The following is a 25637-nucleotide window of genomic DNA, read 5'->3' on the forward strand; positions in this document are numbered from 1 at the left end:
CGCAACAAGCGGGAATTCCAGGTTCGAGTCCCGTTCAGGCACAAATTTTCACTGTCTTCATTTCATTATACAGCTGATGCTTGCCCATATTCGTATATATCATTTATATTAATGTGTGTACGCCACACTTATGCCTAATGTTTGTTAACCACTTAATTGCTGGACTCCTTACTTCTGAACTATCAGAAATTGGAAGACTTAGGCTACTGGAACTACCCAAAATTCTGAGAACGCATTTTAATTAGCTATCTAAGCACGTTTGATGTATGTATCTCAATTTTACTGTCCTAGATGCATTCTACAATGCACAAAGTATATGCGTAGTGAGTCGACTATTTGAGGAAGATGATGTTTATACATTTGTTTAACTAACTGCAGTCTCCACCACACTGTGTCACTATTTGATGATAGTTGGAAAAATACGTAATTGGTGGTAACGTATGTAATCAGTCTTACAGTCCTACGAAATACTAAAAATAGTACGCTCTTTTGAAAATAATTTCGTTTCATAATCGGAACGCAATTGAACATTTTTGGTTTTAGCCCTCAGAAAATTATATTTTACCGCTCAGAAAGCAATTATCCACAGCTCGGAAACCACTGTGCTAGTATGATTGCAGGGATTTCACACAAAGGGCAAATTGGCGAATTTCCTACTCACGGAGGATCACTTTGTCGATTATCTTTTCCAGTCATCAGAAAGGCTTTGCTTCGCCAGTCACAGCCCTGAGTTCTCTATCGATAACGTCAGGCAGTCAGAGCTACGAACAATAGTGGGATCCTTGACACACCATAGCACATCAAACAGGGGGGGGGGGGGGGGAGGATCTTAACAACTGCTGTACAGAATGTACTGGTTTCTCTCAAGCAGATTAATCTCGTGAAAATGGCATGAAAAAAAAAGTTCGCAGTAACTGCAAAAGACTTGAAACTTTATGAACCCTTAGGTTTCAAATTAGCGACGAGATCAGCATCGTCAGGGAAAATCCAATGAAACTTTGTACAGATGCGTGGGGAAATTTCTGTAGTATGCCTGTCGATGGCCTCACGTCGGACCTTTCGGTTCTGAGCGCACGTTGGACACATAAACATGCTTAGAACAGTAGATTCTCCCGCAAGGTGTGAAGTGCTTGCTGAGGGGTTCCGCCTGATTTCATGCAGCCCACGTAACGTAACCGGAGGATGTCGTTATCAGGAGAAAGAAAACTGACGTTCTACGGATCGGAGCGTGGAATGTCAGATCCCTTAATCGGGCAGATAGGTTAGAAAATTTAAAAAGGGAAATGGATAGGTTAAAGTTAGATATAGTGGGAATTAGTGAAGTTCGGTGGCAGGAGGAACAAGACTTCTGGTCAGGTGACTACAGGGTTATAAACACAAAATCAAATAGGGGTAATGCAGGAGTAGGTTTAATAATGAATAGGAAAATAGGAATGCGGGTAAGCTACTACAAACAGCACAGTGAACGCATTGTTGTGGCCAGGATAGATACGAAGCCCACACCTACTACAGTAGTGCAAGTTTATATGCCAACTAGCTCTGCAGATGACGAAGAGATTGAAGAAATGTATGATGAAATAAAAGAAATTATTCAGACAGTGAAGGGAGACGAAAATTTAATAGTCATGGGTGACTGGAATTCGAGTGTAGGAAAAGGGAGAGAAGGAAACGTAGTAGGTGAATATGGATTGGCGTTAAGAAATGAAAGAGGAAGCCGCCTGGTAGAATTTTGCACAGAGCACAACTTAATCATAGCTAACACTTGGTTTAAGAATCATGAAAGAAGGCTGTATACATGGAAGAACCCTGGAGATACTAAAAGGTATCAGATAGATTGTATAATGGTAAGACAGAGATTTAGGAACCAGGTTTTAAATTGTAAGACATTTCCAGGGGCAGATGTGGACTCTGACCACAATCTAATGGTTATGGCCTGTAGATTAAAACTGAAGAAACTGCAAAAAGGTGGGAATTTAAGGAGATGGGACCTGAATAAACTGAAAGAACCAGAGGTTGTACAGAGTTTCAGGGAGAGCATAAGGGAACAATTGACTGGAATGGGGAAAGAAATACAGTAGAAAAAGAATGGGTAGCTTTGAGGGATGAAGTAGTGAAGGCAGCAGAGGATCAAGTAGGTAAAAAGACGAGGGCTAGTAGAAATCCTTGGGTAACAGAAGAAATATTGAATTTAATTTATGAAAGGAGAAAATATAAAAATGCAGTAAATGAAGCAGGTAAAAAGGAATACAAACGTCTCAAAAATGAGATCGACAGGAAGTGCAAAATGGCTAAGCAGGGATGGCTAGAGGACAAATGTAAGGATGTAGAGGCTTATCTCACTAGGGGTAAGATAGATACTGCCTACAGGAAAATTAATGAGACCTTTGGAGATAAGAGAACCACTTGTATGAACATCAAGAGCTCAGATGGAAACCCAGTTCTAAGCAAAGAAGGGAAAGGAGAAAGGTGGAAGGAGTATATAGAGGGTCTATACAAGGGCGACGTACTTGAGGACAATATTATGGAAATGGGAGAGAATGTAGATGAAGATGAAATGGGAGATATGATACTGCGTGAAGAGTTTGACAGAGCACTGAAAGACCTGAGTCGGAACAAGGCCCCCGGAGTAGACAACATTCCATTGGAACTACTGACGGCCTTGGGAGAGCCAGTCCTGTCAAAACTCTACCATCTGGTGAGCAAGATGTATGAAACAGGCGAAATACCCTCAGACTTCAAGAAGAATATAATAATTCCAATCCCAAAGAAAGCAGGTGTTGACAGATGTGAAAATTACCGAACAATCAGTTTAATAAGCCACAGCTGCAAAATACTAACACGAATTCTTTACAGACGAATGGAAAAGCTAGTAGAAGCCGGCCTCGGGGAAGATCAGTTTGGATTCCATAGAAACACTGGAACACGTGAGGCGATACTGACCTTACGACTTATCTTAGAAGAAAGATTAAGGAAAGGCAAACCTACGTTTCTAGCATTTGTAGACTTAGAGAAAGCTTTTGACAATGTTGACTGGAATACTCTCTTTCAAATTCTGAAGGTGGCAGGGGTAAAATATTTGTACAGAAACCAGATGGCAGTTATAAGAGTCGAGGGACATGAAAGGGAAGCAGTGGTTGGGAAGGGAGTAAGACAGGGTTGTAGCCTCTCCCCGATGTTATTCAATCTGTATATTGAGCAAGCAGTAAAGGAAACAAAAGAAAAATTCGGAGTAGGTATTAAAATCCATGGAGAAGAAATAAAAACTTTGAGGTTCGCCGATGACATTGTAATTCTGTCAGAGACAGCAAAGGATCTGGAAGAGCAGTTGAATGGAATGGACAGTGTCTTGAAAGGAGGATATAAGATGAACATCAACAAAAGCAAAACGAGGATAGTGGAATGTAGTCGAATTAAGTCGGGTGATGCTGAGGGAATTAGATTAGGAAATGAGACACTTAAAGTAGTAAAGGAGTTTTGCTATTTGGGGAGCAAAATAACTGATGATGGTCGAAGTAGAGAGGATATAAAATGTAGACTGGCAATGGCAAGGAAAGCGTTTCTGAAGAAGAGAAATTTGTTAACATCGAGTATAGATTTAAGTGTCAGGAAATCGTTTCTGAAAGTATTTGTATGGAGTGTAGCCATGTATGGAAGTGAAACATGGACGATAAATAGATTGGACAAAAAGAGAATAGAAGCTTTCGAAATGTGGTGCTACAGAAGAATGCTGAAGATTAGATGGGTAGATCACATAACTAATGAGGAAGTATTGAATAGGATTGGGAAGAAGAGAAGTTTGTGGCACAACTTGACCAGAAGAAGGGATCGGTTGGTAGGACATGTTCTGAGGCATCAAGGGATCACCAATTTAGTATTGGAGGACAGCGTGGAGGGTAAAAATCGTAGAGGGAGACCAAGAGATGAATACACTAAGCAGATTCAGAAGGATGTAGGTAGCAGTAGGTACTGGGAGATGAAGAAGCTTGCACAGGATAGAGTAGCATAGAGAGCTGCATCAAACCAGTCTCAGGACTGAAGACCACAACAACAACAACTCCTGCTGCGTTTCGAAAGGAAGTGTTTGACCACCCACAATGCAGCCCGGACTTGGCTCCCTCCCATTTTCATCTCTTTGCTCACATGAACCGCTGGCTATGAGGACAGCATGTTGGCACAGACAGTGAGCTGCAGACCGACATGGGGAACTAGCGGAAAGTACAGGTGCTTGCCTTCTGTGACGAGGATTTTGGAAAGCTCGTATCACGGTATGAAAAATATCTAAGTCGGAGCTGCGACTATGTAGAGAAGTAGCTGGAAGATTTAGCTAAATATTGCAAATAGAACATTTTCAATTTTGACTGTGGTTTCATTTCGTGACCAACCAGAGCTTTTTAAAAAGAGCTCTCACATTACAACTTAAAGAATATCAGAGTGTAATAATTATTATTTCTGTAACAAATAACTAAAATATCTTTTTCCGATTAAAGACAAATAAATTGTCAGAAATTATAATGAAATCTTTTATCTCATAACGTCTTGAGATGTCACCAAATGCCCACAATTTTAACATGTACAAAAATTAGCCATGTGAAGGCACTGAATGTAATGTTGACAGCAAGACTGTCCCCCGCTGCTGAAGATTGTGCGGTGCATTTGTCTCCCTGCAGTACTGGTAGAAATGGGATCCTGACGCCCCCACAGTTATATTAACTGACAGCATAGTGTCCATTACCCGTATGGCTTTAAGGAGGCGATGCGCCGTCTGTTCGCCAAATACTTGTGACAGCGATTGAAAATCGTCGCTGCGCTGTTGAAGATTCACACTTGGTACTTATGAGCTCGGAAAGACGAATTCTTGCGTAAACACCAGTACGTTATGACTCAGTCATCTAGCTCTAAGTATTACCTAACGCTCAAAGTTAGTTATCTCGTGCCGGCCAGTGTGGACGAGTGGTTCCAGGCGCTTCAGTCTGGAACCGCGTGACCGCTACGGTCGCAGGTTCGAATCCTGCCTTGGGCATGGATGTGTGTGATGTCCTTAGGTTAGTTAGGTTTAAGTAGTTCTAAGTTCTAGGGGACTGATGACCTCAGATGTTAAGTCCCATAGTGCTCAGAGTCATTTGAACCATTAGTTATATCATAACGTACTGACATGTTTATTACACATCTGCCTTTAACAGACTGGTAAGGTATCGTGTTTACACTGCTGCCATACACCGTATCTAGACGAGTCATTCTGATGTCATACATGACGCGTCTTCAAATGGGACAATCCTTTCCGTGGCTTTCAACCACTCAGCTTTAATTCTAAAGGAATGTCTTATGATTTGTATCTCTGGCATAAAATCTGCTTCACCCTTTTGCAAACACCATCAAGTGTCTGAAAATTAAAGAACTTACTAAGTAGTCTGACTATAACACTACTTCTCCTCCTTACACTCTGCACATCACCAGCGGTTCTAAGAAAATACCAGAAGAATCTATAGACTTCTGTTCGACTAAACTTCAACTTTATTTCATCATTGTGATGTACCGGTTGAACTGTTTAGTATACGCTTAAGGAACTACAGATCTGATCCCTGGTGACATACAGGGAAGGAAAGCTTCACATAAGAGCATGCAAATTTAAGAGAAACAATGTCACACAGTAAAATTACTAGTGGCGGCCAAATAAGCTTGAAAAGTATTGGTACCACACACACCTTACGCGGATATTTTAATGAAAACGAGAGATTTTCTGCCTTCTTTCCCACACGATGCCAGTATTGGTTAACCATGACAAAATCCGTGTGAAGCAACAAGCGGTTACTATAAAAAATTGGTTTATTGCCATAAGACATAAAAATGATTTATCCACTGAAACATGCAAATAAACTTTTAGTAAGTGGAAATAAATTGCAAATACGAACTATAGCTTTTGCACATGAAAACACAATACGAAACTATATCATGGATATGGCCAATGACTGTGAAAATGGTTAGTGATTTCAAGAAAAATCCCCGGAAAAGCAAGAACGAATACCAATACTCTCGCCAGAGTGCATGGTGGGCGCGGTTAGCTGGCTGTGAATGTTAAATCTGCACAGTGGAACACTGATTCAAATTAAGTAGCTTCGTGTCCCTTTGACTCAGTGGCAGAATATACGGTACAGGAATGAATTTTCACTCTGCAGCGGAGTGTGCGCTGAGGGCGAGTTGTGAATCGTGCTTTGGTAGCTCAGTTGGTAGAGCACTTGCCCACGAAAGGCAAAGGTCCCGAGTTCGAGTCTCGATCCGGCACACACTTTTAATCTGCCAGGAAGTTTCATATACGGTACATACTTACTACTCCTGAACAGTTCGAGTGTTGAAGACGGCTGTAATAGCCGCCGGAAACTCTGAGTCCAGCTCATCCTCTGTACTTTGTTCTAAGTTGGAGAAATCCCTCAACGCGAATGTCTTCTACAGTTGCCCCTGGAAAAGTGCATTCTCGACAGTGTCCCTGAAGCAAGTGCTTCTGACTTAACTTTATGAAACTTGGACGGTTCTGCCAGAATCAGAATCTCGTCTGCCAAACGCAGGACATCTTGCAAATTCCAGTCAATAATAATGTTATAAATTAGTGTCACAGTTTCCTACTCTCGCGGATTTTGTCATGGTTAACCAATGATGGTATGGTTTGGGACAGAAGACAGAAAATCTCTCCCATTACGTAACAGATTTGCAGCCACGACCAATAAAAAGCTGTAAATATGCAGGGGTAATCCCCCTACTACCAAAATAGAGGACTTGAGCTAACATTCCTGCACAGCACAACAGCGTCTAATGACTGGTTCTGTGATCCGAAGTCTGAGTTTTCATCTGGCCATCAGATCTTATAGTTAAAAAGTATTCTTTTCTGTTTCTCAAACAATGCAGTTTTTATGGAATGCAGTACAGCCTCTACTACACTCATGTGCAGACACAGGAGACCGCCGTTTCTTTGGTCTATATCTTCTTGGAGACAACTTTCAGCAACAAACAAGTTTATGATACTACAGTCCTTCTAATATAACTTCCCTGTCATGAGCTAGCTGATGAAAGCTCCCAATACTGCAAAAATAGCGGGTCTATCGTATCATATTAAAACAAAAGAGAAGAAGAAGTAGTCAGCAGTGCAACATTGGCAGTAGCAAATAGTACCTGCCGTTTTCTTGCAGTGTTAAGGAACTGACAATAACGACTGTTCGTATCTGCATAATACATTACAAAAATAGCATACATGGCAGTTTAGACATAAACTCATCCTCAACCCTACCAGTAGGCGTGCTTTTGGTGTGCTAGCCTCGTAGAATCTTTTCTTTGTAGCTAGTTATACGTACACCGAAATTGATTACTGATGGCGTCCAACTCTCAGTATTTTTTGTTTTTGCAAAATGGCAGATTGTAAGTGTGTCAAATGTTTCTAGTTCTGCAAGGTTCGCAGGAGAGCTTCTGTAAAGTTTGGAAGGTAGGAGACGAGGTACTGGCGGAAGTAAAGCTGTGAGCACGGGGCGTGAGTCGTGCTTGGTAGAGCACTTGCCCGCGAAAGGCAAAGGTCCCGAGTTCGAGTCTCGGTCCGGCACACAGTTTTAATCTGCCAGGAAGTTTGTGTCAAATGTGATTGAAATTACCCCAGATGTTCCAAAAAATATTTGGGTTTACACATTTTGCACCGTTGCAACCCCTTCCTACCCTTAGGGGATCTTGCGGAACACAGCTTGCTCTGTTCTTCCACGAGATCCACATTGCTGTAGACATCGGCGCTCAGGTTGATGCCGCGTTTCTTGAATTCAGGAAGGCTTTTGACATTGTCTCACAGAGTCGTTTAATGAAAAATATACGATCACAGCGAGTATAGGACCAGATTTGTGACTCGATTCAAGTGTTCCTTGGAGACAGAATTCAACACGTCACTTTTAACGAGGCAAAATCGACAGACGTAAAGGTGACTTCAGTATTACCTCTAGGACGTGCGATAGGATCGTTGCGGTTTACAGTGTATATTAATGATCTAGTAGAAAATGGTGGAATCTCCATGAGGTTATTCGTAGATTATGCGGTCGTCTATAAGAAAGTAGCAATGCCAGAAGACTGTAACAATTAGGACCTACAGAGAACTGGTGAATAGGCAGTGAATGGCAGGGGACTCTGAACGTAAATAAATGTAACACACTGTGAATACTTTACTATATTTTTTAATTAATTAATTTATTTAAGAAATTTATTTAAGGAGATTCTCTGCTTCTTATCTGATTTGGTATTTTTAGTTATGAATTCCAGTGGTTTTATTTAGGATTTAGCTTCAGTCTTTTAAAAGCTAAAGAATATGTCTTTGGTTTTAAATACCACAGGAGAGTTAGATATATGTCCCGCAGCGTCGATCTCACTGATACTCCTCGTCGGAACTGCTCCACCTGAAATCTCTAAAATGTATATTTCGCTACGAAAATCGTTCGACACAACTAGGTGCTGTGTTGTATGATTCGTATGGATTGATGTGTCTAACTTTTTTTATCAAAGAAAAGTTTATTACTTCTGAGACATTCTCTCGAAGAATATTGAACGTGAAAAGATGCAGGCTCGCACCATCATTCCACACTGCACCTCCGATCGATCTACGTCTCGTGATATCCGAAGAATATTTGTCAAATCTTTTATAATTTGATAAATACTCACCTTGAATGCGTATCATTTTCTTGAATTTGTTATTTTGCCATAGACTAACTAAACATTCACAATGGAGCTTACTGGTGTCTCACAACAATAGCAAAATCTTTCCAACATAAAACACGTCCGATCTCTGTAATCGCTTAACACCGAGTCCTCAAATATACATCTTTGGTTACTTATTCTAGAGATGCCTCCGTAGCACGGAACGTCCAATTCTCGCAGGCAGTTCATACTACTCTCGGGGTTAATAATTCGCCGCAGCCAAGTCAGAGCGTGTTTTTCGTTACAATCGATTCCAACACGAAGGGATAGGCTTGCAGTATTATTCCACTATTTTATTGACGACATGTTTCTGTTAATTATTGTTAAGTGTCTACCTGTAGGTGCTTTAAGTGTAATAAAATTAGTTGAATATGCATGAGTGTCTACCTGGAGCGGCCTTAAGGGTAATAAAATTAGTTGCAGTATTGACAAGGAAAGTACTTGGGCTCGAACAAAGAGATCTGTATGAACGTTTGGTTGCAGGACCATTATGTACCTCTGAATGTGCTGGTGGGTGTCGTTTTTCTGCAAAACTCCGTAGTCATGCTCTAGATATCACCGTAGATGTAATTGTAGACGCCATACGCAGTGCAGCAATCTGAACTATAAATGTAAATGCGGAATGTCAATAAAATGCTCCGAGCAATACGAATGACTGCAAAACGCACAGTGAAAAAATGCAAGTTGATCGCATGACGTATTTGCACATTCTATAATATCAGTGTTGAACGCCAATTCAATGACACTTTTGAAGTTGTTCACTGGTTCACCAATATCGTAGCCAGCGTTCTGCCACGCATAACGAAGCATTGGTCTGTATACTCCCGCAGATAACTGATTGTAAATGACAGAATGCATGTTCATGATAAAGAATCTGTCGTGCAATTTCGGCTGCATATTACTGGAACGTAGTTTAATGAAGTCTATTATTCTCTTGGCATATATTTTATATTGCCTGAAGAAATACACATCCAGAGATTGTGCATATTTAGTAGTTTTAGGCGGAATGATTTTTAAATCTACATGTTTTTCGCCAGATGCTTCCAGTAGTACTCGTTCACCCTTATGTCCAGACCAGGAGTCATAAAGTACTAATGACTTTCTCGACAAATGTGGATTCAAAACTGACAGAAAAAACGTCTTCAGATGTTTCGTCATCTTCCCACTCACACTTGCATCGACGACGACATTTGGAGGGCACCGAGTTTCTATTTCGCTTGACACGCGGGGTCCAAACTTTCCACTGGATTCTTGGAAGCAAGTATAGAGTTTGTCTGCCAATCGTCCGTCCATTGATATAGCAACATCGATCGTGTAACTATGTGTTGCACAGTTAACTGATTGCAACATCGCGACAGTGTTTCTCTCCTCTTTCATGGATAGTGTTCTGTCACAAGAAAGTTCATAGTTGAACTGACTCTGATCACAGTTCCATACAGAACTAATATCGATGTTTTCTCTCGTGATATGCTCATTGACGTCAGCAACAAACGTTTGAGCTCTTTCAATCAGCTCTTCTTCGTCATCCTTATCTTTTCGTGCTTGGAGCACAGTGATACGGCGTGATGTTATCCAAAACTCCTTTTTCAAATTAGTAATAAATCCTAGTGAAGCTGTAAAGTTTGTACACCCGAGATTTCTGGCTACGTCCAATGCCCAATGTTGTAAATGCCAATAATGAACGGCGGAACCGCAGTCTCGCGCTTCATCGAATTTCGCCGTTACACGCTCTTTGATGGTCTTGAACAGCAGTGTACGATTTCCTTTGAAAACTGTATTTCCTGCTCTTTTCTTTGCCACGTAATCCAGTATGTTTTTAATATTGCTTTTAGACTTCAGTTTAGGGTATCTTTTCAGAAGCTTGTCGTATGTGTCGAAACCTCTTACGTAATAATCATCGTACATGTTCTCCAGTGTGTTGTCATCAAAAACGCCGTGATGATACTTGCAACTTTAACCTTCTTCTTGGGAGACGGTTGGTATTCACTGTCACTGCTTCCATCGCCACTTGCCGTAGCACTACCGTTTTCAATGAGTTGTTCGTCATTATCATCCCTATCATCATCATTATGTGTTAGTGTTACAACAGTATCTGTTTCTAACTTATGCTCATATTTCTGCACTATAATAGATACCAAAAAACAAATGCGAATGATTCGTCTTCTACACCTGTACCATCTTGACGAAGAAGGGTTCTTCGTAACTACATCTCAACCAATCGCAATACATTAGCAGGATTGATTACCAATCGCCGAGCCATCTGACGCCTTCAGTACACAAATAATGTCACAAAACGCAACTTCAGAGGCACACTGCACCGTCCCTACTGGTCCCGACTGGCGTACCGGCAGGTCAGTGTGCAATGCGGCATGGCATACGCAGAGGCCTCTAACGGACGACTGCAGAGTTTTGCAGATGCAGGAGTATCACTAGTGCAATAAGAGACCTTTACATTATTTCTCACACGATTTTGGTGTATTTATGTTTGTTCGAGCCCAAGTACTTCCCTGGTGAGATTCGTATGAAGAATCTGAAGGAAATGTAAATCATCCACTAAATACTGGCTTACAAAGCGCTTGTTCGACCGATTGTTGAAAATAGCTCGTAATTCTGGGGCCCTTACCAGGTGGGACTGAGAGAATAGATAAAGCAGAGCAAATGAACAGCGGCGCGCTTTCTAAAGGGATAGTTTAGTCGGCGCGAGAAAGTTGCAGAGATACTCAACGAACTCCAGTGGCAGACACTCACGGAGAGGTTTATTATCGAAATTCCCAGAGAGTACGTTCCGCGAGGAGTCGTACAACGTTTTACTTCTTCCCACATACATCTCGCGAAAAGACCGCAACGAGAAATACGGAGAAATTAGAACTAATACAGAGGTTTACCAATAATATTTGTTCCCACTCATCATCTGCGAATGAATCAGGGACAGTGGGACCAGTTAGTGGTACCGAAAGTACCCTCTGCCACACACCTCCAAGTGGTTTGCGGGTGTATTGATGCAGATGTAGGGCTGTGTTATCATCACGGTACATTTCGCAGTTAGCAAGTGATATGTACATTAATACCGCTTGAAACTACTCTGAGATGTCACCTCTTTCCCACCGTCACCCCAGAGACACACTCCCATATTCAGCAGAAAATTTTACTTGTTGGACTCAGTTTCTCTATGATTTCAGTTGATCTGGAACCGCGCGACCGCTACGGTCGCAGGTTCGAATCCTGCCTCGGGCATGGATGTGTGTGATGTCCTTAGGTTAGTTAGGTTTAAGTAGTTCAAGGGGACTGATGACCTCAGATTTTAAGTCCCATAGTGCTCAGAGCCATTTGAACCATTTTTGATTTCAGTTGATTGACGATGGGAAAGAGAAAATTTGTGTCATTCGTGTTAATAGGAAACAACTGATCATTTGGAGGAATTGAGTTACTACCGGTATGTTACGTCAGTCACTTTGCTTCTCTTGCTTTTTATACTATTTTCGATTATATATTGTTCATTAAAACGAAGAAGATTGCGTGTGTTTTGTTCCAAGAATAAGATTTTCCGAACACCTCTGTCCTGGTGTGCGCTATATATATAATGAACGTATGTTCACTTATCTAAACATAATCCGAGTCTAAATCTGGGGCATGACAACTATGCACTCGTATTTTCCCTTTCTTCGACTATACTAATCTATATAGAAATCAATATCTTGTGCTCTTGCTGATCATATGCCTTCTATGGTCGCAGGTTCCATCCTAAATCTCAAAATGGGTTCTTCGTTTCAAAAGTAAGTCAACATCTCGGGAGAAAAATTAGAAAACTTATTGAAATTCATACTTAAATAGTTCATACATTAAATATTCAGATCGAACGATACAAATCTTTGAAACAACATGCTCAGGCGAAGCTAGTCCATCATTTTTGTTTCATTTTTCTGTTCCGGTCTAAAGCAGTGTACCAGCAAAGTTGCAGGTATGTGCCGAATTGCGCTCTACGCTACTAACATTGTGTCTTCCATGTTAACATGCCGATCCCGTGAAGATACGGGATAAAGAGCAGGAAAAAGGAGAAAGAAAATGGTCCCCAAGTAAGTAGAGCAGCCAACTTCTATAGCGACTTCTTAATGCCGTTGCTAGGCAACTACTTTTAGTTTTTGGATAAGTGGTGAGAACGTTTTTGTGACTAATCTCTACGTATTATTGTCATGATGGGTTTCTGTCCGCTTTCTTCACGTGGAACCGAAATTTGTGCATGTTGCCATTGATGTTCTGGAATTTGGACACATCTTCTGTAGGATTAATGTAATTGTATAAGAACCATGTAAACTGTCGCCAGTTTGTGAATTTTCCCAACTTCAACAGAAGCCCGTGCCGAGCTACTGAGCGTCTCTCCTGCAGAGTCTTCCACTGGAGTTTATCTATCATCTACGTAACGCTTTCGCGATTACTAAATGATCCAATGGTTTTATGATGTCCTTCCCAACCAAATCAGTTCGTGCATCCAGTCCAAAGTGGATGCAACGTTATACCGATAAGTGGACTCGTACTGCCAAGTTCTTTGTAAATATGACTCAGTTTTGAAGCCACTGAAGTAACATCACATATCCTCTCAACCCATGAAGTTTCATTCCGTTTCCTCCTCCCCTTTCTGGTGCTTCACTTTTTTTGTCAGACTGTGGATGTTTTTTCCTACACCGCGACGAGAACACCCTACTTCTTATCAGTGGCGTAGCGTGGTTGTAAAGGTTGGGGAGACTCTGCAGTTATTACAGGGAGACAAAATAGTATAATAAACAATAATTTAAACAAATGAAACAAAATGCATCAAATAAAACAACAACTACTACTACTACTACTACTACTACTACCACTACCACCGCCACTAATAATAATAATAATAATAATAATAATAATAATAATAACTAACTGTTTCAAGAAATGATGACAAATTTATAGAACTCCAGCAGCAAGAGAAAAAGCACTTATATTTTCTTGTACACAGGTGCAATGCGTCTGTCTTTTCTTTCCACGAGTAAGTCTATAACTCGGTCTACAAAGATCTGATCACTGGATAGCTCTCCAAACAGTGTCTTTTCTATTGCTAACGTGCCCAATCACGACTACCGGATGTTGGACATTGAATTCCTTAAATACTTTTTCACTCGTTTAAGAGTACTTATGATTCGTTCACTGCTTGCTGTAGTTGCGGGTAGGGTCAAAACAAAACGCAGGAACTTAGTTGTTTCTTCATAAACGGAGTCTAAAGCATTGTTGACAATGTACCTTAAGAGGATTCTTGGAGATGTTTTTTCTCATCAGTGTATATGTTACACAGTTCGTTTTCAAGTTGTTCTTGTTTGAAAAAAGGGTACTGTTCTAATAATTAAAGCAGTTTCAACTTTGGGAATTCTTTTTGATAGTTCGGGAAACACTTTTCGTTCAAAAGTTCAACAAACTGAATTTGGGGAATGTCTTGAAACCTTCTTTCCATCTGAACAATTTGCAAATGCAGTGTCTCAGTAAGTTAGTGCCCTGAGAGATGTCTTTTTGACTGTCAGAATGATAAGTTGCCATTCAAACACAAGCTGCATTTAATGCATTCATCAACGAATGTTTCCGTTCTTAATTGTCGTAAGTTTCTCAAAACAGTTCTTATTTCGTCGTGCAAGCAGTTATACTGACAGATTTTGACTGAAGAACATTAAAGAGATGATCAACATAAACAAAGCACCCTCGGTAGAAGCGAAGCAAGTAGACAAACGTAGGATCATCCATCCGTCGTTTCATTCCCACAGCACAGCTCAAAGATTCTGGGTCCCACTGAGAGTCTGTATCATCAAACAGATAATTAAAAACACTATATAGCCCTGAGAAATGACTAAATGTTGCTGAAACTGCCCTGGAACGAAAGTTCCAGCGAGTGTTGCTTGCATATGGCAGTTTAAATCCTTTCTCAATTAGCAATACAGTCCGTTTTGATGATTTGCTGAAAAACGAATGAAATGCAGTAAGATAACTTACAAACACGCGTACATGTCGTATGAGTTTGGAGGCATGTAACAGTACCAAATTCAGTTGGTGTGCGTAACAAAGAATAAACTGCGCATAGTGATAGAACTGCTTTACCAATTGTACCGTAGTCATCTTTCTCTGCCCGCCATTGCTGAAGCGCCATCATATGTTTGACTAACCACTTTTCCTTCCACATTCCATTCTTTCGATACTGCATGAATAATGTTTGACAAACCTTCAGCAGTTTTATCTCCAGAAACATAGTAAAATCCAACGAATCTTTCCCCAATTTTGTCTGCAATACAGCACCTGAATATTACACTCATTTGACTCTTGCATGACACGTCTAATGTTTCATCAGACTGAATCGAAATGAAATTGCAGTTCTGAATTTCAGATTTTATTTTCTCATTAACTGCGAGAGTTGTCATTTCTATTACATAATTCTGTATATCTGAAGAAGTTCCTTTGAAGGTTGAAGATGATGATAGATGGTCTCGGATTACCTGCTCTCCTTGAGCTAGTAAATCCAACAATTCCAGATAGTTACATTTGTTGCTCGAGGATTTGTCTTCTCGATGACCGCGAAAGGCTAGTTCTTCTTTACAAAGAAATATTATTGCCCGAATAAGACGAGTCAATACTCTCCTGCTGGATGCAACTTGTTTGTTGTATTTTATTGCTGTCAGACGAGCGGCTTCAGAAAGGGCGTGCTCAATTCTACTTTTGCCTAATAACTGAAATGATTCTTTGTTCTGCAGGTGACGTTTTGATATTTGATTCTTTTGAGCTTTCCTGTCAAATTTCTTTATTGTAAAAATGCCCTCATTGCATCATTCCTTTTCACCACCAAACAGAAGATATGTATAACAATAAAATCTGTTATGAACTGCATTCGCAGTCAGACAAGCATAGTTTTCGTACCAGGCTGTCTGAAAAGTGCGTTTTTGTTTGGCTTCACTTAAAACTACAGGAGGTCGTTTGTTCTTCAATTCGCACTTTTTTTCGTGCATTAATGTAGAAAAAGGCGTTTGTAATAAAAGTTCTATAAGGTGTTCAGTTGCTGGCTGACTCATGTTGGCGACACAACGCAAATATGCACTAAAATCACTCAAGAATGACTGTGAACACAAATCGCGCGACTGTTCACTTCCGTGTTAAAAAGCCAGCATAGAAGCGGCATAGACTAGTCTCGACACCTGCTAGCAAGTGCAGCGCACCGGCCTTCGTGGGAGAGGGGAAGTGGAGGGGGCGCAGGCGCACACAGCCAGGTAAAGGAAGGGAGGCAGAGTCTCAAGCAGGCAAATACACCAATATTCAGGGTGGGCTACAAAACTGATGTCTTCGCACATTTAGTGCTCTTAGTAGAAAGTTGTTAATATTTTTGTTATGAATTACTGTTGCATCTTTTTTAAGCACGAATATAGGGGAGACTAAGTCTCAAAGTCTCCCCTCACGCTACGCCACTGCTTCTTATTTACATTTAGGGTTGCCGTTTCTCATAGATATTTCAGTTAGGAATACTACTCGTAAATGTTCTTCGTTTTCAGTGATAAAGTACTAATACATTGTTTTTTGTTAGTGTAAAGCCATTTGCATTATTAATGCAGGTACTTCAGCTCTGTTTCCGTCAGGATGTGATGGTCCTCCCAGGTCTGAGATACCTTAGAGCAGATCCTTCAGGAGTGCAAAAATTTTGTCTTGTTCATTTGCTTGTAGTATCTTTGTTGCTGTTTTTTTCTGTAACTTGCATTATATTCGGTTTTGCGGTAAATTTAGCAGCATTTGCGACGCTGGTGCCTCAGTTTTGCTGCTTTCAGATTTTTCAAAGTGCGACGTGACTACGCTCTCGTATGATTACACCCTACTGGTTATCTGCTGTTTGCTAGCGCCCGCTTTTCCAGCTGTCGGTTGCGGTAGAACTCCTGCAGGTCTGTTCCTTATTTAGATAAGCTCTATGAAGTGGTATGTTTGGAGAATCCTCTCCGAAATAAATTATTGTTTCATTTGCTTAAATATGTTTTGATGTGCAGTGCGTCCTTTTCATGACGGGGTAACTGACTTTCCTGTGGGAATGCAGGCACGTTAAACGTTTGTATGGCTATGTCAGAAAGTAATACGACGTTGAGTAGTTTGCCCACAATAAACACTTTTGTAAGAAAAAGAAGAAAAATTGATTCACCTCATGTTAACCTCCATATTCTCAAACTTGTAGTTTAATAGCATCATTTTGTGGTATCTGATATCTCCCTTACTGCTAAATAAATTGGTCCTGTGTAACATTTGACTTATGGAACAGTGCACTGTTCACACAGTTCGACTTTGACAGCGGGAAAGATAAACCAGAGAGTATTTGAGAGCATGCCACTGTATAATGTCCCAGAATAACAGGGCATGCTAATTAGGCACAGTCAGGCAACTCTGATCCACCAGGTCTTCTATAAGGGTTCATTACCTATAATTTTTCTCCGCAAATGATGGTGGCTTATTCGACTGGCTAGGTTATGATACAGTATTATACTAAGAGTCTTCGGGATCGCTATTTACTACATAATTCAAGTCACAAGTTGCAAACTTTCAGCGCCAAATTAATCACACATAGGGAGAGCTATCCAGACACTGCTAATGATCCATCTTCCAGGAACCTGTTTTTGATTTTGTTCCAGTACCATAAATAAAGAAGATAAATAATCAAAGATCTGACACTTTAAATAAAATGCAATGACTATCAGTCACTTTAACTACAGGAGGTCTCCTTTAGCGAAGGTGAACAACAAACAATTCTGGAAGCTAAACATTTTTATTAAACGTAAACGTGAGCGAAGAAAGTTGAATACTTCTATTCACAAATTTAAAAATGTACCTCAGTCCACCAGTTACTTGTTATCGTACTTTGCAGTCAGTCACTTCTTGTTCTTCCATCCGCACGCTATGAGGGTCACTTACATTGTTCAGTAACAGGATCTTCAATGAGAAACGTTCCTACTCTGTAAGAGGAGCCTAACTTATCAGGGAATGGTGGCTCCATCAGTGTATTCTTCCAGACATATTTCGGGCTGATCGTGACAGTGAAATACGCCTGCAATTTCTATCACTGCTGCAAAGACGACACTTTGTCTCAAAGTGAGCTGATTATGAAAATGAGTCTTTCATTCCGTAGCGCTGTTCGCGTTGTTTTGAAACTTCCTGACAAATTTAGTCTGCGATCTGCATCAGTATTCGTATCAGAAATTGTATTCTTGCCGTCTTTGCTCTGATTTTGACTGAGTTGTAGCAGATCACAAGGACAAAGTAACAATGTCTCGTGCTGAAAATGGAAAATTATGTGCGTTACTATGAAAATATTTTTATTTTTCGACACAGTAGCCTTCTACCTAAATGTAATTTATCCAAGATTACAGTCTTATTCTGAAGAGCAATTTTGGAATAATCGCAGAATACAGTACCCATCTTTTTCTTCAGTAGAATCAAAACTTTTTGCAGCCACTGATTTCATTAGATAAGTTAACTGTATGGAGGGGCGTGGGAGAGAGAGCGTCTCACTTCAAATAACTCAGTTTTCTTCTAATCGAAGTACCTTTGTGGTTAGGTTGTCGTCTTGACAGAATTTTACAATTCAGACCTTATATCATATATTTTTCATCCAGATGTATCGTATTTCCCAGTTATTCCAAACTGTTTTCATCCTTTGCAAAGCAATCAATAAGAACAATTTTCATTGTATCCCAGAGTATACTGGCCAAGACTCTTATAACGGATGAAATCTACTTCGCGTTTCTGGTGAAGGGCTACGATTTTTCAGCTACTGCTTTGATTGCAGTTTCGTTCTGGACGTGAAATGGTGCTCCCTGGTCTAATTCGCACAACAAGACATCGCCGTGCAAACTCAATTGAATTACTTTTAAAGTAACATTGCTAAAAAATTTAGTTTTGCACTTAAAAAGCAATCAACAAAATGCAGCGTCCATCATGTACAAAGGTCTCTCGCAACTATTTCTTCATGTTAAACCTGCCGTATTCTTTCTATAACCGTATGGTGTCAGCTGTTTCATATATCCATAACCTATCTCTAATCACTGATCTACCTACGTCGTCTTGATAAATTAAACCTACAATTACACAGTTTTGCACTGTCTCCTAATCAACAAAATACGAACCTACAGAATATCAGATCTGCTGTGTGATTTGATAGAACAGTTTCTGTCAAACAGAACACAGCATGTGATACACAACGGACAGAATTCTTCAAACGTAAAAGTAACTTCTGTTCCAGTTGAAGGGAATGTTACAGGACCATTAATTTTCACAACACACGTAAATAACCTAGTGGATAACGTCGGCAGTACCATGAGGCTTTCCGCGGACGAAGCTATTGGATACAAAGAAATCGCAACGCTAGAAAATAGTAGCGAAATGCAGGAAGACGCTTGGTGTATGGATTGGCAAGTGACCATCAACACAAACAAATGTAACGTACTGCTCATATATGAACAGAAAAACTCTTTGTTGTTTGGTTACACGATTGCAGAACAATCACTGGAAACAGTCACACCCTTAAAACAGACGTATGTAGGATTATGAATACGGAACAGTTTAAAGTAGAGAGACCACATAAAATTACTGGCAGGTGCAACAGAAGCCAGACTGAAATTATTTGGAAGAATCCTCAGGAAATGTAGCCCATCCACGAAGAAGGTTGCTTAGTATGCGGAAGCATGGGTTGGTTTAGCGACAAAGCCTACTTTCATTTGGATGTATTCGTCAATAAGCAAAATTGACGCATTTGGGGGACTGAGAATCCGCTTTTCGCGATCGAGAAGTCTCTTCACACTCAACGGGCGACTGTATGGTGAGGGGCTATATTAAACGCAAGGTTTACAGCAATTACCCCAAAACAATTGCCGAACTGAAAACAGCCATTTAGGAGGTCATCGACAGAATCGATGTTCCGACACTTCAGCGAGTCATGCAGAATTTCCCTATTCGTGTGCGCTACATCATCGCCAATGATGGCAGCCATATCGAGCATATCATATCCAAATATCTGTAGTGACGTTTACATGTTGAATAAAGTGTGTGCAGGCCGTAGGTTATATCTAATTTACGTTTTTTTCCATATAGCTGAATAATTGTGACCCTGTTTATAAATAAGCCAATGGCCTTGCCGCGGTAGTACCACCGGTTCCCGTCAGATCACCGAAGTTAAGGACTGTCGGGCTGGGCTAGCACTTGGATGGGTGACCATCCGGTCTGACGAGAGCTGTTGGCAAGCGGGATGCACTCAGCCTTTGTGAGGCAAACTGAGGAGCTACTTGATTGTGAAGTAGCGGTTTCGGTCTCGTACATCTACATCTACATTTATACTCCGCAAGCCACCCAACGGTGTGTGGCGGAGGGCACTTTACGTGCCACTGTCATTACCTCCCCTTCCTGTTCCAGTCGCGTATGGTTCGCAGGAAGAACGAGTGTCTGAAAGCCTCCGTGCGCGCTCTAATCTGTCTAATTTTACATTCGTGATCTCCTCGGGAGCTATAAGTAGGGGGAAGCAATATATTCGATACCTCATCCAGAAACGCACCCTCTCGAAACCTGACGAGCAAGCTACAACGCGATGCTGAGCACCTCTCTTGCAGAGTCTGCCACTTGAGTTTGCTAAACATCTCCGTAACGCTATCACGGTTGCCAAATAACCCTGTGACGAAACGCGCCGCTCTTCTTTGGATCTTCTCTATCTCCTCCGTCAATCCGATCTGGTACGGATCCCACACTGATGAGCAATACTCAAGTATAGGTCGAACGAGTGTTTTGTAAGCCACCTCCTTTGTTGATGGACTACATTTTCTAAGGACTCTCCCAATGAATCTCAACCTGGTACCCGCCTTACCAACAATTAATTTTATATGATCGTTCCACTTCAAATCGTTCCGCACGCATACTCCCAGATATTTTACAGAAGTAACTGCTACCAGTGTTTGTTCCGCTATCATATAATCATACAATAAAGGATCCTTCTTCCTATGTATTCGCAATACATTACATTTGTCTATGTTAAAGGTCAGTTGCCACTCCCTGCACCAAGTGCCTATCCGCTACAGATCTTCCTGCATTTCGCTACAATTTTCTAATGCTGCAACTTCTCTGTATACTACAGCATCATCCGCGAAAAGCCGCATGGAACTTCCGACACTATCTACTAGTTCATTTATATATATTGTGAAAAGGAATGGTCCCATAACACTCCCTTGTGGCACGCCAGAGGTTACTTTAACGACTGTAGACGTCTCTCCATTGATAACAACATGCTGTGTTCTGTTTGCTAAAAACTCTTCAGTCCAGACACACAGCTGGTCTGATATTTCGTAGGCTCTTATTTTGTTTTTCAGGCGACAGTGCGGAACTGTATCGAACGCCTTCCGGAAGTCAAGAAAAATAGCATCTACCTGGGAGCCTGTATCTAATATTTTCTGGGTCTCATGAACAAATAAAGCGAGTTGGGTCTCACACGATCGCTGTTTCCGGAATCCATGTTGATTCCTACATAGTAGATTCTGGGTTTCCAAAAACGACATGATACTCGAGCAAAAAACATGTTCTAAAATTCTACAACAGATCGACGTCAGAGATATAGGTCTATAGTTTTGCGCATCTGCTCGACGACCCTTCTTGAAGACTGGGACTACCTGTGCTCTTTTCCAATCATTTGGAACCTTCCGTTCCTCTAGAGACTTGCGGTACACGGCTGTTAGAAGGGGGGCAAGTTCTTTCGCGTACTCTGTGTAGAATCGAATTGGTATCCCGTCAGGTCCAGTGGACTTTCCTCTGTTGAGTGATTCCAGTTGCTTTTCTATTCCTTGGACACTTATTTCGATGTCAGCCATTTTTTCGTTTGTGCGAGGATTTAGAGAAGGAACTGCAGTGCAGTCTTCCTCTGTGAAACAGCTTTGGAAAAAGACACATGGCCAGGAGAGCAGTGTGCTGACCACATGCCCCTCCCTATCAGCATCCAGTGACGCCTGTGGTCTGAGGGTGACACGGTGACCGGTCGGTACCTTTGAGCCTTCCAAGGCCTGTTCGTACGGAGTATATAACTAGGTATAGTTAGTTTGTAGGTCGTTGGTTTGTACACAGCTGTATATATTCGTAGATCGTAGTTGTTTATAGCTGTATATATTCATATATAGTTGTATACATCTTGTAGCTTAACAGAATGGTATCCATTTAACATATCCTAAAATAGAGCACACAATTAACACCATGTGATCAAAAGTGTCCGGACAACTGGGTGAAAATGACTTACAAGTTCTTGGCGCCCTCCATCGGTATTGCTGGAATTCAATATGGTGTTGGCCCACCCTTAGCCTTGATGACAGCTTCCACTCTCGCAGGCATACGTTCAATCAGGTGCTGGAAGGTTTCTTGGGGAATGGCAGCCCATTCTTCACGGAGTGCTGCACTGAGGAGAGGTATCGATGTCGGTCGGTAACACCTGGCACGATGTCGGCGTTCCAAAACGTCCCAAAGGTGCTCTGTAGGATTCAGGTCAGGACTCTGTGCAGACCAGTCCATTACAGGGATATTATTGTCGTATAACCACTCCTACACAGGCCGTGAATTATGAACAGGTGCTCGATCGTGTTGAAATATGCAATTGCCTTCCCCGATTTGCTCTTCAACAGCGGGAAGCAAGAAGCTGCTTAAAACATCAATGTAGGCCTGTGCTGTGACAGTGCCACGCAAAACAACAAGGGGTGCAAGCCCCCTCCATGAAAAACACGACCACAGCATAACACCACCATCTCTGAATTTTACTCTTGGCACTACACACGCTGGCAGATGACGTTCACCGGGCATTCACCATACCCACACTCGCCATCGGATCGCCACATTGTGCACCGTGATTCGTCACTCCACACGAAGTTTTAGCACTGTTCAATCGTCCAATGTTTACGTTCCTTACACCAAGCGGGACGTCGTTTGGCATTTACCGGCGTGATGTGTGACTTATGAGCAGCCGCTCGACCATGAAATCCAAGTTTTCTCATCTCCCCCTTAACTGTCATAGTACTTGCAGTGGGTCCTGATGCAGTTTGGAATTCCTGTATGATGGTCTAGATAGATGTCTGCCTATAACACATCTTCAACTCTCGGCGGTCTCTGTCAGTCAACAGACGAGGTCGGCCTGTACGCTTTTTTGCTGTACCTGCCCCTTCACGTTTCCACTTCACTATGTCATCGGAAACAGTGGATCCAGGGATGTTTAGGAGTGTACAGACGTATGACACAAGTGACACCCAGTCACCTGACCACATTCGAAGTCCGTGAGTTCTGCGGAGCACCCCATTCTGCTCTCTCACGGTGTCTAATGACTACAGAGGTCGCTGATATGGAGTACCTGGCAGTAGGTGGCAGCACAATGCACCTAATATGACAAATGTATGTATTTGGGGGTGTTCGGATACTTTTGATCACGTAGTGTATGTACTTCAATTGGCTCTCACAAAGTATTGCTATCACCATCTCACAACGTAATAGTGTCCTCTGTGTACATGTTTTCTATTTAGCACTCGCCCCCGGTAATGTAAGGTCATAGCAAAGTTATATACTACGTACATAATTTTCAGGTATGTCCCCTAGTAGTGATGCGAAATGGATCTTTATTCACGTGTCTTCCTTTAGGACAATGCTCGTAAGTTAAACTTTTTACTAACTATATTTAAACTTATTACTAACTATTTACATATTTACACTCTTCTACCTTTTATCCCAGGCATCGTGAAGTCACATGTTAACTGAATAATTTCTTCATATCTTTGTCTGTGTACAATCCTTTGAACTATCCCGATTTGGGTTATGCTAACAAATAGGATATGTGGAATTTCTGTTATCAGGAGAGGTCCTGAATATAATATTTTCCACTTCTTGTTTATTTTTTTAACTACTAGATTTTGGATGCGTTCACAGCAGCATCTGATCTCCTACCTGGAATGTGAAAATCCAGTCTAAATTCTTGTCATACGTGGCCTTCCTTTATTTGTACTTGTTCACTCAAAATAATCACAGCTCGTGTTAGTTTCTCTTTAAGTGAAATTTCACGCGCTATTTACGTGACAAAGGTTTTGTTCATTTGTCAAGTTCATTTTTTGCTAACCTTAGTTTATTGCGTGTAAATCCTGTAGATGGGTGTGATAATTTATTAATTGAGTTGAAATGGAGCAATGTACTATATAAAGCGATGAAACTCTTTGGATATAGGTTCAACTGGACTTGTTTCTGGGTGAAACAGGGCTACTAAAATGTGTTTTACTTGTTGTGCTACGAGGAAGGTTCTCCATTTAGGATTTGTAAAATATGATGCATTATCAGTTAATATGGCCTTAAGTGTACCTCTAGAAAAATATTCCTCTACCGTATTCCTAATAATTGTATCAGTTACAATGGTTTTCGTAGCATAAGCACAATAGATTTTGTGAAGACAATGTACTTAGGAATCAAATATTTGACAGCTTCTCTCCCTCAAGAACATGGTCCAGCTGTCAGGTGACAATAATTATAGTGGTTTCGTTGCAACGATAGGATGTAATTTATTCAGCCGATACCGATTGCAGTGTCTGACCTACTGTCATATCATACATGTTTTTATTGCATCTTCTGGAGCAAATTTGGAGAGTAACAAATGGTTCAAATGGCTCTGAGCACTATGCGACTCAACTTCTGAGGTCATCAGTCCCCTACAACTTAGAACTACTTAAACCGAACTAACCTAAGGACATCACACACATCCATGCCCGAGGCAGGATTCGAACCTGCGACCTTAGCGGTCTTGTGGCTCCAGATAGCGCCTAGAACCGCACGGCCACTCCGGCCGGCTGGAGAGTAATAGTATGACATAATTTTTCTCATTACACTTTTGTACTCGACAATGACCCCATGTTTGGTGTGTAAACTTAACATAATCTGTTACATAAACCTCAGGTACACAAATGTATACAGATGCACCAACAGTTCGATTCTGGCGCTCACCAATGAAGTAGCACTCCTTTGTATACTGTTTAATCTTAACTGGATTTCCATCTTCCTTGTTATTCAGTTTCTCTTTTACCTACCCCTCTAGAGGATCTTTTCCTTATAAATCTCCGATTTCTTGACACAGTTTAAAGTAAAAGGGTCTATAATTTTCGTCTTGTACTAATTAGATTTTGAAAGCTGAGGTCTGTTCATTTAGTGCTATAAATTCATTTAATCCTTGTGGGTGTCTATAAAGTGTATCGGTTATAATGTTTCATTCCCCTTTTACATATGTATTATTTCAAAACTGAATTCCTGTATTAATAAGGACCAACAAGCAATTCGCTTATGTAATAACTTGCAAGTCAACAAGTCAACATAATAATTTTTGTTTGTTTTACACACAAAGAGTATTCAGACTACCGAAAGCCTCACACTATGGCTAATGCTTCGAGTTTGGAAGACGAGTGTGATCTTTCGCACTCGGTGGGTCTTCGGCTAGCAAAATTAATTATACATCTTGTGCTCTTTCCATCTACTTCTCTAGTATGAAACAGACAAGCACCGAGACACTGAAACGATACATCTGTGCTTCAGAAAAACTCTTGTGTCATGTCTGGATGATGTAATGTATTTGCATTTACTAAAATTTAGTTTATGGCCTGGAAGTTTCTTTGGCTTCATCAGTCCATAATCATGTATTATTTTTCTTAACAGGTTCAGGAGGGGATCACTATTTAACAATTGTTTAGGTACGAATTTCCTAAGGAATAAAGTTAGTCCCAGAAAAACCTTCAATTGTTTTCTGTTCTGTGTTGTAGAAAAGTGTTTAATAGGATCAGGTAAAATGCCCGACTTTCCTATAATTGTAAAAATTAAATGCAAATATGCCTAGTATGATTCAGTTGATGTTAATTGAATTT

At 40.9% G+C, this 25637-nt stretch overlaps 1 pseudogene; it reads left to right on the top strand.

The window, feature by feature from the left end:
• The first annotated feature begins 19860 nt into the window (after positions 1-19860).
• LOC126096085 (5S ribosomal RNA) lies at positions 19861-19978 on the top strand (annotated as a pseudogene).
• The last annotated feature ends 5659 nt before the right edge of the window (positions 19979-25637 follow it).

This window comes from Schistocerca cancellata, chromosome 8, assembly GCF_023864275.1.
Source record: "Schistocerca cancellata isolate TAMUIC-IGC-003103 chromosome 8, iqSchCanc2.1, whole genome shotgun sequence".
NCBI lineage: Eukaryota > Metazoa > Arthropoda > Insecta > Orthoptera > Acrididae > Schistocerca > Schistocerca cancellata.